The sequence below is a fragment of the Oncorhynchus keta genome, chromosome 35 (genome assembly GCF_023373465.1).
Source record: "Oncorhynchus keta strain PuntledgeMale-10-30-2019 chromosome 35, Oket_V2, whole genome shotgun sequence".
In the NCBI taxonomy this organism is placed as follows: Eukaryota; Metazoa; Chordata; class Actinopteri; order Salmoniformes; family Salmonidae; genus Oncorhynchus; species Oncorhynchus keta.
The window spans coordinates 49419445-49427688 of record NC_068455.1 but is presented as its reverse complement, the minus strand read 5'-3'; the positions used below and the strand labels follow the sequence as shown (position 1 = coordinate 49427688).

Below are 8244 nucleotides of genomic sequence, written 5' to 3'. Positions count from 1 at the left end.
TGTGCTCAGTGTGAACCTGCTTTCATCTATGAAGAGCACAGGGCGCCAGTGGCGAATTTGTCAATCTTGGTGTTCTCTGGCAAATGCCAAACGTTGTGCACGGTGTTGGGCTGTAAGCACAACCCCCACCTGTGGACGTCGGGCCCTCAAACCACCCTCATGGTGTCTGTTTCTGACTATTTGAGCAGACACGTGCACATTTGTGGCCTGCTGGAGGTTATTTTGCAGGGCTCTGGCAGTGCTCCTCCTGCTCCTCCTTGCACAAAGGTGGAGGTAGCGGTCCTGCTGCTGGGTTGTTGCCCTCCTACGGCCTCCTCCACATCTCCTGATGTACTGGCCTGTCTCCTCGTAGTGCCTCCATGCTCTGGACACTACGCTGACAGACACAGCAAACCTTGCCACAGCTCGCATTGATGTTCCATCCTGGATTAGCTGCACTACCCGAACCACTTGTGTGGGTTGTAGACTCCGTCTCATGCTACCACTAGAGTGAAAGCACTGCCAGCATTCAAAAGTGACCAAAACATCAGCCAGGAAGCATAGGAACTGAGAAGTGTTCTGTGGTCACCACCTGCAGAACCACTCCTTTATTGTGTGTGTCTTGCTAATTGCCTATAATTTCCACCTGTGGTCTATTCCATTTGCACAACAGCATGTGAAATTTATTGTCAATCAGTGTTGCTTCCTAAGTGTACAGTGTGATTTCACAGAAGTGTAATTGACGTGGAGTTACATTGTGTTGTTTAAGTGTTACCTTTATTTTTTTGAGCAGTGTACATAAAGGGATTAAAAAAACAGAATTAACCCAACACTTACAATGTACTTCACTATTATGACTGAAACGTTTATAATAAGAATCAAATAGTCCAGAACAGACTTGAAAGACAGTGCATTGCATTGTTTTCAATGCCTATGGAAATCATGTGGAGAAGCCTAATGGTACATTCTCCAACGAAGAATGGCACATTTGCTATGAATATTATTCAGACTACTATATTTCGCCTCTTTTGAAAATGAAATCCTGAGCCTGCCTGAATCTCTCCACGACTGGATCCATATTGCCCCAGGCAAGTGTCACGTTCTGACCATAGTTCTGTTATTTTATTCTTTGTTTTAGTATGGTCAGGGCATGAGTTGGGGTGGGCAGTCTATGTTTCTGTAACAGATTTCCTCCAGCCCTGCTTTAGGGCGGCGATATTCCCCTGCTTGTGCCCAGGGTCCCTTGCCGTCCAAAATCTCCTCCCAAGACCAGGAGTCTTGTGTTTTCGGCCGCTGCTGCTGCCCGTTACCACGCTGCGTGGTCCTCTTGTGGTGGGTGCTTCTGTAACGGCAGATCTCATCTTCGTCTGAAGAGGAGTAAGGATCGGACCAAGATGCAGCGTGGTAAATGTCCATAACTTTAATCAAAGAAAGCACTGAACACTGAATACAAAAATAACAAAAGAACCGTGAAGAAACAAAACAGTACCGTGTGGCGACAAACACTGAAAAGGAAACAGACACCCACAAACCAACAGTGAAACCCAGGCTACCTAAGTATGATTCTCAATCAGAGACAACTAACAACACCTGCCTCTGATTGAGAACCATACTAGGTCGAACACAAAACACAACATAGTTAAAAACAAACATAGAACGCCCACCCCAACTCACGTACTGACCATACTAAAACAAATAATAAAATAACATAACTATGGTCAGAACGTGACAGTAAGCCCTGTTTGCAGTAAGTCTCACCACCTAGCGTCAGCAACAAAATAAATAAATACTTTAATTGTCACTGTGGAATATCGGCAAGCAAAATATCATGCCCTACATAAACACAGAAGTCACAGTATGTGATGATGGACTGTTAATGCTCAGTTGTACAGTCACTCTCATGTTTTGTGTTCATCCACCCACAAGCTAAATTGAAACTACCCACTACAAAAAAATGTATATGTTGTTTGTAATCGGAAAATATATTTTTCAAAAATGGCTTTATTCCATATATAGAACCTCCCCATCAGATATATAAAGATTCAGAGATATGAGATGAATATTGTGTAAGGCTGATGGATTTAAAGACTAAAGCTGCACTAAAGCTTTCTTCCTTATCTATAATAGTAGTGGCATGTGACTGGTGGAACTATCATACAACATGGCCGGCCAGAATCATAACATGACCATAACATGACCAGCTACACTGTATTTCTTTTATACAAATATTTTGATTCAATGTAAAATTGTAAGGCAACCAGCTGCAATAGAATTGTGAGTTTGCTCAAGAAAAAATTTGTTGGCCAAACTCACAATCCTATTTCAGCTGGTTGCCTTACAATTGTACGTTGAATCAAATCAACATATTTTTTTTACAGTGTAATATCACAATATGACCATCCAGTGTCATTCCTGTCACACTATATGACCAGCCATTATCATATCATGACCTGCCAATATCACAACATGACCAGCCACTATCATAACATGACCAGCCAGTATCATAACATAACGAGCAAGTATCATTCCTGCCACACTATATGACAAGCCATTAATTATCATTGCATGACCTGCTAATATCACATGACCTGCCGTTATCACAACATGACTTGCCAATATCACATGACCAGCCAGTATCAAAACATGACCAGCCAGTATCACAACATGACCAGCCAATATCACAACATGATCAGCCAGTATCAAACCATGACTAGCCAGTATTATAACATGACCAGACAATATCACAACATTACCAGCCAGTATCATTACACACCACAGTGCCTCGTGTCACAAACAGAGGAACTGGGAACAGAGGAAATCAATAAGAACATTTTATTCTTATTGATTTCATTCTATCAGTTCTAGTCACAGCTTCAGCACAGCAACATTGTCCCTGTACTGTGTGTACACATATAGTGCCTCATCATAGAAGCTAAGATTCTTATGATTTATGAATCTGGGTCACAGCCCTTGTTCTGGCTTAGTCTTTTGTCACAGTCTATAATTGCATTATGTGCATATTTAAAATGACTAAAATGTACTATCTTACTGCTATCTCACTATCATGGTGTCTGTCCCTGATTCGGGTGGTTATTACCAACACCAACAAAATGGCTACTGCTGCCAACAGTTTGACTATGTAGTAAAACATTGTTCTCTCTAACTCAATGTTAAGCAAATCTGTTTTGGGGGAGCGATTGTTCTCGTCACGGAGGCTTCAAACAAAGCTTCCCGTCTCCTGCTGGTTCTCTCTCTCTCTCTCTCTCTCTCTCTCTGACTGAGTTCTTTGTCACTCACAACAGTCCTCGGCTGTATCTCAATAGCTTATTTTTCTCCTCCACTTTTTAAAATCTCCGATGATGGGATAGAAATTGGACAGGAGGATGCCAATTCCCCGTAACAATACAAAAAGTTAATTGTAGGGATCCACCATATAGCTTTTATCTGCTTTGGATTTTTTAATAAGTAGAGATGAAGGAGAAGGGATGAAGAGACGAGAACAGGAAATTGCTATTAAGACTATTGAGATGCAGCTGAAGAGTTGGCCTATTGAAATGCAGTCGAAGAGTGTCCTCACTGAGATGCAGCCACAGGCAGATGGACAAGCAGGAACCTGGGATGGAAATAGACGATAATCCTGAAGAGGCTGTGGATAGGTAGGCCAATTAGCTGCTCTACCTCTAGCGCCAGCAATAATGAAATGCAGCCATCACCAAACACTTAAAGGGGCAGCTGCTACATCCATTTTTTGACATATAAATCAATGATATATACACATTGATACTTGAAGAATATAAATTATAAATGTCTCATGAGTTTATTTCAACTGCCGTACCCCACCAGAATACAAAATATCAGCTTGTTTTACTCCTTTGTTTGTAAACAATGTAATTGTAAACAAATACTGTAGAGCACCATGAATTTGAGAGTGGTTCTCAAGACCCATGTCTCAGCTATTTAGCAAAACAGTGGTGGTGTCCCAGCATTGGTATTGTTCGAACCTCATATTGGGCATTTAATGTATACAGTAGACATCATACTGTTTACTGTAAATGGAGCTACATAAAGTTAGATTCAGTAAATCACCAATCAAATCAAGATCTGTGTCACGTCCTGACCATAGTTCCTTTTTTATATATCTGTTTTAGTTTGGTCAGGGCGTGAGTTGGGGTGGGCATTCTATGTTGTGTATTCTAGGTTATGTATTTCTGTGTTTGGCCTGGTATGGTTCCCAATCAGAGGCAGCTGTCGATCATTGTCTCTGATTGAGAACCATACTTTGGCAGCCTGTTTTCCCACTATGGGTTGCGGGAAGTTGTTTTCTGTGTTTTACCATACAGAACTGTTTCGGTTTTCATTTATTTCTCTTGTTCTTGTGTATTAAGTGTTTGGTTATTTCATTAAAATATGGACACTTACCACGCTACGCATTGGTCCGATCTTTCCTACTCCTCCTCAGAAGAGGAGGAAAACCGTTACAATATGGGTGTGAAACACAGTTATTAAACACAGTTATTAGGCTATTCTGAAAGTCAACTTTGAGGCTGAGTCTTTAAAGAAAAATTAGTGGGTGAAAACTTTTCTTCATCCACTAATTGGTCTTTTGACCAATCACATCAGATATTTTCATATCAGGTCTTTTTCAGAGTTTATCTGATCAGTCAAAAGATTAACTAGTGAATTGTACTTATTTTAATCAGTAGTGAATAGGGTGTCATTTGGTATGTAGTCAAAGACACAGCACGCCACACTGGCATGTGTCTGGCTCTGACTGTGTATGTGCTAACGGGGTTGATGTTCTCTCCAAATCACAAGTGCTAAATAGCAAGAAGTACAAAGCACTAAATGCTGTTGTGATTTGGCTGTGATCACAGTACTGAGAAGTCATATTCAATACAATTAAACTCTATTCATCTCTCAGGGGCAATTATAGCAACTACTGTATCTCCCTTTGAGTGCCAACATCCTAGATACAATGCACAATTATTTTAACTGGGTAGCTTCAATGTGTATCTGCTGTTCACCACATCTCATCGTCTTGACCTTCATAGCTAAGTCCTACTTCTGGGCTGGGCTTCTGTGGATCAGTGGAGTACGTCTAGTCAGCCAATAACATCATAGAGTTCTCCGCCCCTGTGCTCAACATGCGCACAAATGAACTCACACACATACATGTGGGAGTGCATACACACACACCTTACCAATCACTGGCTGAACTCACTCTCCCCATTTAGGCCAATTGAGCTGGATGATGATGTCATTGAGGTGTGGATTAGAGGCCATACACTAAGCCAGGCTTTCAGCAGTGAGGCTGGTTACCTACAATGCATAACTTCAGTGTGCATACAACTGAGGGTCAATAAACAGTTGGGAAACTATAGTTTGGATAGCAACGACCACACATATTATGGAGTATGGAGCACAAGATTTATTGAAAAAGAATAGGGTACAGCACCACATAGTCCTGGGTATTTTCTGAAGAACTCTAAAGATTGAATTGCTAGGATGTAAAATCATGTTTTGGTCACGGTTCTGCCAATTTCACAGAATTTGATGAAGAAATTAGCTGGTAATCATGAACAGTGCACTCTTAGAAAAAAGGGTTCCAAAAGGGTTCCCCATAGAAGAGACATTTTTGGTTCCATATAGAACCCTCTGCATAAAGGGTTCTACATTGAACTCAAAAGGGTTCTTCTACCTGGAACCAAAAATGGTTCTTCAAAGGGTTCTCCTAAGGGGACAGCCAAAGAACACTTTTAGGTTCTAGATAGCACCTTTTTTCTAAGAGTGTGGGGGTTGGATTATGACAGAGATGTCTGACTTCAACCTCACAACAACTATCATGTGACGCATTTTATTTTCACCTTATGACTTAAAACTCACTACAGTGTGTGTATGTTTCCTACAGTCCAGTGGACACTATAATTCATTACTGTGTAGAATGGAATCCAATGGGTCCATACCGTTTGTATTTTCTGACACATGCAATGCTTCATGTTCTGTGAAGCGACTACAACAATAATCACATCTGTCTTGGCCGCTCTGAATTCATGTTCCTCCCCTCCCCCACTTTCTGTGCAGATAGGAACACACAGAGATAGCTGGACACACACATATGCAGTGAACGAGGGTGTAACAGGGTGAAACTGAAGAAGTTGTTGAACGCACCCTCTTTCAAGCACCAGGTGTCTGTGATTGTCAATTAGGGGCGTGGCTGCCATGCCCATGTATACAAGCTGTGCTGTTTATGCCTTTTCAGGGATCTCTCTTACTGTGTACAGGCTGGCATGCCTTGGGCGGATGGCTGTGACCCAGACCAAATTGATGATGAGAATGGATTGTGAGTATGTTTGTGGCAAATGTGCCCGTAGCCACTGGTTGTCCTTCTCCCATGGTGTACCTCGCTAGGTATGTTGTTTAATTCTGATTGAAACTACCTGATGCATTGAGATTGAATACTTGTCTGTGATGATGCTGATCTATGATAATGAGCTGTAAACATTTTCTGTTGAGAGTATTAAATGCAAAGCCATGAGAGTTTCTGTCTGAGAACAATCTCATTGAGTTTCTTCAGAATTGTGAATAAAGCCCATATTTATATTTATCTGACTAGTTATTCCCATGCTCCACTCCCTGATATAAACTTATGTTTAGATCCTCACCTTGTATATAAAAAAAATGGGATATTGGCTATAGGAAAAGTTATTTATGGTGCATTCCCCATGTTACAAGGGCATGTGTGCACACCCACTTCCAAGTCTGATAATGCATACTGTTACTGTATAACTAAGAAATATTTATTCTGCATCTGATACAGGCTTTGAATCCATCACTTGGCAAGTGATTTTAAGTAATCTTCGATAGACTTGAAATCAATGACGAAGACTCTACAGGCAAGAATATACACTGCATGGGGAAATGGTTGAGGACATCCCAATGTGCTGTATACATTTACATATATATTGTTAAATACTGTACCTTGATCAAATATTACTGTCAGATTAATTTGAGGATCTCTCATTTAATACTTAAATGAAAAGCAAAATTCACCCAAAGATTTGGGATTCCTCACTAGTCAAAGGTGAAACTAGGCTACAATTGAGATCATACCACTAGGGGTACTTGTTCACATCTTCAAGACATATAGAGGGATGCCTGGCTGACGTCAGTGGCCCGGACATTACATGTCCATCCCCATGTAATGTCTGGAGCTCGGCGTTCAAGTTGATGGTTATTTGTCACTCATGCAGAACTGTTTCATCACCGGTATAGTTAACCTGCTTCACCTCTGTAGTATTGCACCTTTTCATCCTTTGTTTTTTGCCCCAGGATGACTGGTATGGGCTTGCCCTGAGTGTAAATGTAATGTATTCCATCAAATAGAGAATGTATCTTGGACATGGCCTAAAGGTAGATATGGTGTGCTGTGGTTTTTCATTCAATGTAGCTGACATGATTATAGCTATACTCTTGTAGGTTGTCATGTTTTGGTGAGTAGTCATACTCTTAACAAAACACACAGGAATTGTCACAGGCAACTCCTGTGACAAGGTATGTGTCTAAAAAAGCCATCTTGAAGGCACACCTTAAACAATCTGTTCATATTGCAGTTCATGAAAGCCTTACATTTCACTAAATTGTATTTGTGGTCTTCTGATGCTTTCCAGTCATGGGTACTTGCTAAAGATCTATAAAAATGTTGAAATCCACTCAGCAAAAAAATAAATGTATTTTCACCATCAACTTTTATTTTCAGCAAACTTAATGTTGTAAGTATTTGTATGACCATAAGAGGGGGGGGGGTAAAAAGTTAAGTACTACAGTGCATCTCCTCCTCATGGACTGCACCAAATTTGCCAGTTCTTGCTGTGAGATGTCCCCTGACATTTCTGGGGGGAATGGCCCTAGTCCTCACCCTCCGATCCATCAGGTCCCAGGCATGCTCAATGAGATCCGGGCTCTTTGCTGGCCATGGCAGATCACTGACATTCCTGTCTTGCAAGAAATCTTGCACACAATGAGTAGTATGGCTGGTGGCATTGTCATGCTGGAGGGTCATGTCAGGGTGAGCCTGCAGGAAGGGTACCACATGAGGATGTCTTCCCTGTAATGCACAGCGTTGCGATTGCCTGCAATGACGACAAACTCAGTCCGATGATTCTGTGACACACCACACTAGACCATGATGGACCCTCTAACTCGATTTCACTCCAGAGTACAGGCCTCGGTGTGACACTCATTCCTTTGATGATAAACGCAAATACG

At 41.3% G+C, this 8244-nt stretch overlaps 1 long non-coding RNA gene across 1 annotated transcript; it reads left to right on the top strand.

Annotated features, from left to right (window-relative positions):
* The first annotated feature begins 3308 nt into the window (after positions 1 to 3308).
* Positions 3309 to 7737, top strand: LOC118369289 (uncharacterized). Its single transcript, XR_004822544.2, has 3 exons — positions 3309 to 3635; positions 6239 to 6319; positions 6797 to 7737. It is a non-coding gene; the product is annotated as an uncharacterized LOC118369289 (long non-coding RNA).
* Positions 7738 to 8244: the final 507 nt, after the last annotated feature.